The sequence below is a fragment of the Vulpes vulpes genome, chromosome 12, assembly GCF_048418805.1.
Source record: "Vulpes vulpes isolate BD-2025 chromosome 12, VulVul3, whole genome shotgun sequence".
NCBI lineage: Eukaryota > Metazoa > Chordata > Mammalia > Carnivora > Canidae > Vulpes > Vulpes vulpes.
This window is the reverse complement of record NC_132791.1, coordinates 90,424,315-90,434,470: the sequence shown is the minus strand read 5'-3', so window position 1 is coordinate 90,434,470 and position 10,156 is coordinate 90,424,315.

Here is a 10,156-nt window from a genome sequence, read left to right as displayed (position 1 = left end):
GTTATTGATGAAGTATAGCAAATATGAAAGGTACCTGGGGCATGAGAGGAGTTGGAAAGCAGTCATTTTTACCAGGAGTCCACCCTTCACCACATTTTTCAAACTTGAAAAATCTGTAAGAATTAAGACAGCCGTAGTGTTCCTAATGCCGTGAAAGTAATCAACTTAGAACCCAAAGGACATACAGCAATAGAACTAAATGGCTTTGACCATATGTGGTGTTTGGTTTTCTTCTCATACATGACCCAACACCCTTAAGATTGTTTTGATATTCTATTTACCATATGTCATGTCTCACATATTTGTTAGTATGAACCATCCGGAAGACTAAGTGAGAACACTAACCAAAGCCTAGTGAAAAGATTGAGGAATGCCTTTGAAAACCAGTTTGAGATGGGAAATCATTAATGGCAGTGGCCAGGAGCCAAGCTTTTCATTTTTCTCCACTAGTGCTCAGCTGCCAAGAATGTAGAGTGGGAAAAAGTGGACCATGCTAAGGTCAGGAGGAGTATCTAAAGGGCAAGGCCGTTAGAGATTGCTGGAGATTGGCTGTGGGATTTGAGCTGGGCTGTAAGAGAAGTCTGATCAGTAAGATACTGATAAATTGGGTGAATAGGAAGGGGTAGAGACTGAAGATAAAATGAGTGTGATATTTGTATATAATGGGTAGAAGGAAGTTTGGGGTAGGGATTAGAATTTTAGAGGTGAAGCAGTTCTGAGCAGAGTCACCAAATATAGCCATAGAAAAGGAATCAGAACAGAGACTCCTTCCAGGGTGTATGTGTACTGTCAGGATGGTCACTAATACTTGATGACTGGAATTGGGATGGAGAAGAGGACCGTGCGCTGGGCATCAGTTCAGAGTCCTGAAAGACTGATCTCAAAGTCTGGGATATTAAATGACCCTTAGAAGGAGGTAGAAGTTTCCTGAAAATGAACAAGGAATGTTTTTGGACTAGCCCCCCGGCAGCTCTACAGGCCAGGATATGTGATTGTTATATGCAAATGAGTAATTATAAAAATGATACTGTTTATGGAGAATGTTGATGGGAGGAGGAGGGGAATGGAGAGAAAGAAAACAAAATCTTGGAGGAGTAGGAGTTTTTCAAGTAGAGGATGAGCAGAAGAATTCCAGACCGAAGAAAAGCATGTGCAAAGTCAGAGTTATGGAAAGATGCTTTGTTATTCCTGGAAATAGTAGTTATAGGGCATAGTGATGTGAAACTAGAAAAGTAAGAAAAATCTAAGGCACAAGGGACCTCGTATGCAATGGCAAAGACTTTGAGGTACATGCATTGTGTTGGAAACCACTGAAATACTTTGAATTGGGTGAAAACATGGATTCACTTGTTTAACATCTATTGAGTGGTCTTGCACCTGGGCTAAGGATAGATGACTCCGAAAGCTCATGCTAACTATTAAGGAGGATTGCTTTGGAGGCACAGTGGAAACAGGATGCATCTTACTATAGTGTAAGTAAGAAAATAGAAAGTTAGTGGAGAAGAGTGACAGCCATGGGAAATGTGAGGATATAAAGAATCAGCCGGACCTGAGATTGGATTGTGAAGACAAGAGGATAAGTGAAGCATGACTTCAACATTTTGAGTTTCGTTTGAGATTGGCAACACTGAGGGATGCATACTGAAGAAGTAGGTCAGTGGTTGGCCATAGGGAGATGGAAGATGAGAGTCCAGTTATGGCTATGCATATTTGAGTTTGATGTGCTTATGGGGCCATTAGGTAAATAGAAATACTAACCAGTTCTAAGAATGGTCTAAGAGCATGGTTGAAAATACAGACTGATCATTGGTATGTGAAGGCATTTGAAGCTGAAGGCAAAAATAGGATCTACCAGGGGGAGGATAGAATGAGAAGAGACCCAAGGAGTGGCCCCTAAAGAGCACTACTATTTAAGAGGCTGGTGAAAGAAAAAGAGAGACCATTAGGACATTGAGAAGGATTGGGGAGAAAACCAGGAACCTACCTGGAGGAAAGTAATGTGCTGGAAGCAAACCGAAGAAAGAACTTGAAAGAATAGCAAATGTTCCACTGATGCATGTAGAATGATATTGCTCAGATCTGCCTATTTACAAAATTGGTAGCAGGAAACTATTGAAGGATCCAGGCAGAGGACAATGTGAGTCTATGCAAGGCTCGTGGATGTGGGAACAAATGGAACAGATACTGATGGGAACTGATTCGACAGGATTTGGTGGGTGAATAGATAATGGAAGGTCAAGGAGAAGGATGCCCCAAGGGTGTGGCTGATGGAGGATGTGGGTGGAGTGTAGTTTGGGGGAAAGTCCAGGTCTGGGTAAGACCAGTGGAAATGGCCCATCTGGAACTTAGGATGAAGTCAGAAGGATGGAGTTCCTACCTACGCTCTTTATCTTCATAGTTGGTGGTTACTTAACGTGTTTCCTGAGCTGCTAAATGGAAATGATAACATCTAGGATTACTGTAAGGAGTATATTTTTAAAAAATCCTAGTGAAGCATATTCTTTAATGTAGAGTAGGCAAGCCATAACTTACCCTCCCTCTCCTCTTCATATTTACCTTTGTAACTGTAGAAGCCTTCCTTGATGCCAGCTTGGTCTAGGAGCTGGTCAGGCCATTGAAAAAGTCCATTGAAATGGGGAATCAAAACACACATTCATCCTACACTATTTGAGGTGAGACCACGGCTGTTTTCTCACTGAATATAGATCCCTTAGAATTTCAATCTCATTTTCTTTGTAAAAGTTTAGACTTACAATTCTGTGATTTCTGGTTTTGTTCTCAAAATCGGAACAAGAACGGAACCTTGCAGAGCAAAGATTTCGACTCTATTTCCCCCCCCCCCCCTTTTTTTTTACAGCTGCCTCACTTGTCCCTAGATGGACAGGATTTTTAGCATCTTGGCTTTATCAGATTTTCACAAAACATTCATAGAAATAGCAACCCTTTTTTTTACACTCTCATTTCACTGTAGTATTTAATTATAGAATTAGAGACAGCAGAAGCAAGCAGGTTTGGGAACCATTTTGGTTAAACAGAAGTCATTTAGTGAGAAGAGAAATCTACGAGCCTGGCACCCTTGTACAGAGTTTTCATGCCTGTGTGTCTGTTCCCACCCTCTCCTTCCCTCCTGGTACATTAAAGGACAGACCCCTCTGCTTATCTGAAATAATCCCTCCTCCTGTGCTTTGCTTTGGATCCTATTCTCCTCCTCCCTCTTCAGCAAATTGACACTGTAAAGTACAGTTGGCTCTTGAACAATGTGTCATGGAATCAAAAATCTTACTAAATTTCGACTCCCCCAAAACGTAATAGCCTGTTGACAGGAAGCCTTATCAATAACATAGTCGATTACATATATTTTGTCCATATGTTCCATGTGTTATATACGGCATTCTTATAATAAAACAAGCTAGAGGGAAGGTAATGAAATCCTAAGAGAAAATACATTTACGGTACTGTGTGTCTTGACAAAATCCTCATGGAAGTGGACAACCCGCATAGTTCAAACCCGGGTTGTACAAGGGCAAGCTGTATTTCCTCTCCATATGCAGACACTTGGTCAACCACATCACTCTCCTCAACATTTCAACGTACGTGTTTACGCATCGTCTATCTTGGAAGAAGGAAAGGCCTGTTCTGCTCTCTCCCCTGGGCTGCCAGCCCCTCTTCCCTCCAGACAGCAGACTTCTCTGATGAGTTGCCTCTGGGATGCCCGACACAAGATCCAAAGGGCATTTCCCAGCCCTCAACGTGGCCTGACCTCCCGACAGCATCTGTTGTGGTTGCTCTTCTCTTCCTTGAAACTTTCTTTTAGCTTTCACGATACCAAATTCTCTGGCTTTGCAGGCTTCAGCACCTCCAGTCTCCCCTGCCCCCTCCATCTCATTTGCAGTCTCATCCTGCAATTAAATGTCCGAGTTCCCCTGGGCTACCTGTAGCCCCTTTCGTCCTCACCCTGTGCCGTGTCCTCAGGCAGTCCTACTTGTGACTTCAGTTACCATCTCTTCCACCAGCAGGACCACATTCCTATCTCTATCTCTTGAGCCAGCTGCCGGCTCAGGATCTCCTCGGATTGTCTTAAACGCTGGTCCAACTCCACACCAGCAAGGTCAGATCCGTGGTTGCTTCCCAGCCTGCTGTTCCTTTGGCATCCCTGTAATAGCTGCTAAAGTCGACAGCCTACGTACCCCCGACCCCTCTTTCGGGCCCCATATTTAGCACATCACGTCTTGTTGGTTTTTCTTCTGAAATAGTCCTGAAACTGCCTGTTCTCCATTTTCTTATATTACCATCCATAAGCATTGTTGTGTATTGGCCACAAGGGGGGGGGGGCTTCTGGGATTACACTTTTTTGCCTCATTTTGCATCTGTAAAATGGGTGTAGTAAACCTACCTATCTCACTGGGTTTTTGTGAGGATTAATGAGTGATTACGCTCAAAGCGTTTAGAAACAGTACCCAATGGGGGCACCTGGGTGGCACAATCGGTTAAGCATCCTATTCTTGCTCTTGGCTCAGGTCTTGCTCTCGAGGGTGTGAGTTCGAGCCCCGTGTTGTGCTCCATGCTGGGGTGTGGAGCCTACTTGAAAAGGAAAAAAGAAAAGTGAGAAAAAAACAGTGCCCAGTGTATCCCGACTGTTCCCTACCATTATAATACAGGGATCACTGCAATGATGGTTTGTCTTAAATCCGGGATAGTCCCTCTCAAGTCTTTCCTCCTTGTCATCACCAGAATGAGCATTTTGAAACTCAGACGTGACCCTGTAGTCTCCTTGCTTGTGATGTGAACAGTTTCCCATTACCCCTAGGGTTAAAAGTCCATAACACGCCCAGTGACCCGCTACCAGATCTCATTTACCAGCCTCATCTCCCAGCACGGCCCCCACTCTCTGCGCCCTATGGCATTGTGGGCTGCCCCCCAGCACCCCACCCCTTCTTCTGTCTCATGATCCTGGCCCTGACTTGAACCCTTGCCTCCCCTCCCCTCGGTGCCCTGGTCATTCACCATATTTCCCCTCACAGGTCCCCTTCTCAGGGAAGCTCCTCTCAACATCACCCTCCTCCCCTTTCCGGGCAGTTCATTTGTTACCTAGAAGTCTTCCTCTCCCCCAGGGGCCCCACCCAATTAAACATTCGCTGGCATATTTATTTGACTAATCACCATCACCCCCACTGTGTTGAATTCATATTTCAATATAAGGCCGAACCTCTAGGGAAATTAATTACGTTCTAACCGGCAAGCTGCCTAACATTCCATCTTTTAGTTGGAATCTCAGCCTCAAATCAGAGGCCTAATTTCTGCCTTATCCATGTCCTGAAAACGGTGACTGTTATCTCTAGGCGCCAACCACCAAAGTAGATGTTCATGAGATGCTTATTTCGCAAGCCCCTAATTCTGTGTATTCTGTGTCCCTCCTCCATCCCTCCTGAGACCCAAAGATCCTGTTGAAAGAGCAGCTTTTGGCCACACGATGGCGACAGATTTCAAGCATTTAGGGGAGTGGTTTTTTTATTTTATTTTTTTCTATTCCTGGCTGGGGTGTGTGTTCCTTTGGGCTGGCGTTGATGGGTTTGATAATTACACGGCATCCTGCTCTGCATCACAGATATTTTACTTAATCCCCTTTGCTTAAAGCAGCTAAGGTTGAACACATAAGTTGATCAAATGGAAGCACTTTGGAGAGCGAAGGGGAGGGGAGCGGGTTATAGTCATCATGGGGCCAGGACACGAGACAGAAACCAGGGCTGTCCTGGCCACACAGGGACATCTTTCCTCTTCATCTAAAGCTGAGGCGACAATCGTCCCACTGCTTCCAACTGATGAGAGCTGGAAGGCAGAGAAAGAGGAGTGCTCGTACATGGCATTTGAACCCCACTTCCCAGTGTCTAGCCCCCGAAACCAGGCAGTTTCAGAAAATGAGTGATGGATGAATGAGATGTTCTTGGAAATCGGAAGGCTCTGTGTTGGTGGCGCCTTCCATGTGCACCATCCTTTCTTGATGTATGGCCTTCCTCCAACCCCGCAGCTTTGTGAGGTGTGAGGAAGTCAGGGGAAACATTAGCTGGACCTCCCAGGGAAGGAAACTGAGGTTCAGGGAGGTAAAGTCGCTTGGCCCTGGATGTGGTGAGTGCCAAACCCTCCGCTTCTGCCTTGTTGCTTAGAGAAAGGAAGCACAATTGCCTTTTCACATAAAATGTCCAAATAAAACAAAACCCAAACGAGCAAAGACAAGTCACCCGGGAGGTCATTTAGTACAAAGGGAAATGAATCCGTGTTTGAATGCAAACACGAGGTGAAGCCCTCATTTATGGGAGCAGACATAGCAGGACGGATTGAGAAAGTCCTGCTGTCTCTCTTCTTCTGTTTCCTCCCCCACTCCTCAACAGGACAATGAGCCTTTGTGTCCTGGTGCTGGCTTTCCCTCCTAGCAGGTGTAGGCTCCCCAGGGTTCTAACTCCCGGTTGTCCACCAGGGAGCAGGACTTGCAAAGGTTTGGTAGAGAAAAGACATTCAAGGAAGGTGACCCAGGGGCCTGTGGAGAAACACAATTGGGTTCCCAAGGATTGGAAGCAGAAACGTGCACCTGATTCTCACAGATCCCGGGGAGGTAGCAGGTGTGGGGGATGCTGGCCACTGCTTGGAATCTGAGCCCTAAGCCCCGGCTTTGAAAACTGCAGCCAGGTTTTCCATGGTGCATAGTGAAGCTGTGTGTGTGGCTCTCACAGGGGGCCAAATGATGAGCATTCTCTCTCTCTTTTAAAACATTTTTTAAAAAGATGTTATTTATTTGAGAGAGGGAGCGAGAGCCAGAGAGATCACAGAGGGAGCAGCAGCCTTGCTACTGAGCAGGGAGCCCGATGCCGGTCTCGATCCCAAGACCCCGAGATCATGACCTGAGCTGAAGGGAGGTGCTTCACCGACTGGGCCACCCAGGCGCCCCATGGTCATGGGCATTCTCAAAGGCTGCCCTGTTGGACTGAAGCGTAAAGGCCTTTGCTAACTTCTCGGGATCGTGGAGGACCCTGTGGGCTCTTAGGGAGGAGATGTGTTTGCCAATAATGACTAAGGCCGAATGTCTCACCGACCCTGGCAAATAGACTGAGCATCAAGTTCATTTGATTTAGACACAAAACAATTCAAAACAAAGTACATAAGGAGTCTTGCCCTGAGTGCTGTCCCGTTACTTCATAGCCATTAATGATAACGTGTACCAACAGGCTCTTGGCCCTCCTGCTCAGACCCAGAAAAGAAACAGAAAGAAACCGAGGGCCCTGGCCTCTCTCACCCTCCTCTCCATCCCAAACCACTGGTTCTCTAACACTGTGCTCTGTGCTGCTGCAAAAACCTATCACTGTGCCCGGAGACCTTCTCTGTCCTTTAATTCCCCCCTGAACAACCGCCTCTTCCATGCAGCCTTCCTTGTCCCCTGTGCTCCTGTGGCCTGGTGTGGGATCCTCCAGGAGAGTACTTCTCACCGGTGGGTCCTGCTCCACCAGCGTTTTCAACAAGGAAAACCATGGGGATGCTTTCTAAATGCAGATTATTGGCCCTTCCTCTTTTCAGTCCACTGACTTCAGAACCTCGAGGAGGTTGGAACAGAGAATCTGCATTTTTAGCAGGGTCCCCCCACAGGTGATTACTATCCTTTTTATTTTTTTAAACCACCGCCCTTCCCCCACCGCCCTGCCCCATACTGGGTCAAATCATATCCTTCTAAAACTCACGTTCACCTGGGGCTTGAAAATGAGACCTTTTTTGGAAGTGGGATCTTTGCAGATGTCATCATGCCAAGATGAGGTCATGCTAGATGAAGCTGGGCCCCAGTTCAAGGACTGGTGTCCTTGTGATAATAGGGAAACTCACGCACTAAGGCACAGAGGCAATACCACGTGAAGGTGGAGGCAGAGGTCCCAGTGATGCACCTACACGCTGCAGAACGCCAGGGACCGCCTGCGACCTCCAGAAGCTCAGAGAGAGGCACTGAACAGCTTGTCCCTCAGAGCCTCAGAGAAAAGACTCAGGCCTGCCCACACCTTGCCCTTCGGACTGGCAGCCTCCAGAACCTTGAAGGAATGTGTTCCTGTTGTTTTAAGCCTTGGAGTCTGTGGTCCTTTGGGAGGGCAGCCCTAGGAAATAAATAACAGCCTCCCCTCCGCTACCTTCCATTGTCTTGATTAAATTGTCTTTGTTTCCCCTTTCCTGCTACAGGAAGTTACACTTCCTATTCAGATTGCTTCAGTGCTGTGTGCACCTATGTGAAGTTTTCAGTGGGCCTGTGGAAGATCTCTTGGGGGACATCCCTTTCCTCCCTTGTCTTTGGGAGGCTGAGCCCACCTCTCTCTGTAACAGTGAAAGAACCTGCTGCCTCCTGGGCAGCTGCCCTGTGCTCGCATTGTCACCAGGGTAGGAGCTGGGGGCCCCACTGCAGGTGCCCCCCCCACCCCGTCCACCCCTCTCCACTCCCCACTGCCCCCGGGCGACCTTGCTCTGGGTCAGCCCTGTGTGCTGCCTGCCAGTGTGATGCTCCAGGCAGTGCTGGCAGGGTGTTTAGGGTGCTGCCTGCGATGTCATGCCACAGCAGTGCAGGTGGGGAAGGGGACATGCAGCCTGCCTGCAGTGCTGGGCCTACCTGAGATGCCCCAGCTACCTGTGAGCTACCTGACTTTTTTTTTTTTTTTTAAGATTTTATTTATTTATTCATGAGAGACAGAGAAAGAGAGAGAGAGAGAGAGAGAGAAGCAGAGACACAGGCAGAAAGAGAAGGCTCCATGTGGGCAGCCCGATGCAGGACTTGATCCCAGGATCCCAGGATCACAACCTGAGCCAAAGGCAGGTGTTCAACTGCTGAGCCACCCAGGTGCCCCTACCCAATGTCCTTTTAATGAATCTCTTTCCTAGTTCCATCAGCCCCTGGTGGCTTTTGTTGCCAGCAGCTAAAAGGCCTGATTGTGGTGAGTGGGCATTTGTATTCTTTTGTTTTTCCTTTTTAAAAAAACAAGGATATGTGTTCAACAAAATCTAAATAAAGATAGAGAGTAATGTTCCCTCCTCAGTGGCAGGACCTTGGGAGTCGGTAAGGATTCCATCCTCTCCATCTTTCATGCTATGGTGGTTGAGTGTGTTTGTTCCCCCCTAATTTTAACAAAGAAATTATTATTAGTCATCATTATTATAGCTTCAAGAGTTTAGGATTCTTTCATTATGCCAGCATATTTACTCATTTCTTTTTTTTTTTTTTTACCCAGTTTTTTACTCTTTATTGTTTCTTGCAATCCATTCTTCTTTCTGGGTTCAATTTATTTTCACCCAAGACTACCTCCTTCAGAATTCTGTTCCCTTGCCAGGTTCCTGGGTGGCTCAGTGGGTTAAGTGGCCAACTTAACCTGGTCATGATCTCAGGGTTCTGGAATGAGCCCTGCACCAGTCTCCCTGCTCAGCAAGGAAGTCTACTTGGGATCCACTCTTTCCATCTACAAACTGCCCCCCTACCCCGCCATGCATGCTCTCACAGACACTCTCTTTCTCTAAAATAAATGAATAAAATAATTTAAAAATTCCCTCAGTGGAAGTCTTCACATGGTGCACACTCTATCTTGGTCTGGATATATTTTTTTTTATCTTGCCTTCCCTCATGACACAAACTGCATATAGAATTTTAGATTGGAAGTATTTTTCCTCAGCACTTTGAAGTTATGATGCCATTGTCTTCTGGCTAATATTGTTGCAGAAATTAGGAAAGCTATAAATGATCATCCCTTGGTAAGCTGCCTTCCCTGCCCCCCAACATACACCAGTCTCTTTGCTGTCTTACAGTTTTATACCACCATGTTCCTGTGTGTTCGATTCATGTAGTGGTGCTTCTTAGGTCCTTCTTATTTCTGGAAAATTCTCATTCATTGCCTTGAAATCATTTGTCCTCCATCCTTTCTAGTCTCTCTGGGGCCTCTGAGTAGACTAATGCTGGATCCTTTGTACTTTTCAACTCTTTCTCTGTGTGCTCCTTTTTATCGTATTTCCTCATGGTTCCCTTTCAGTTTGTTAACTCTCTCTTCACCCATGTCTAATTGACTTAACCTTTCAATTGAGTTCCATTTAAATTTTCATTTCATTGTCTATTTATATGCATACACAAAATTATATTTTATATAAATATATC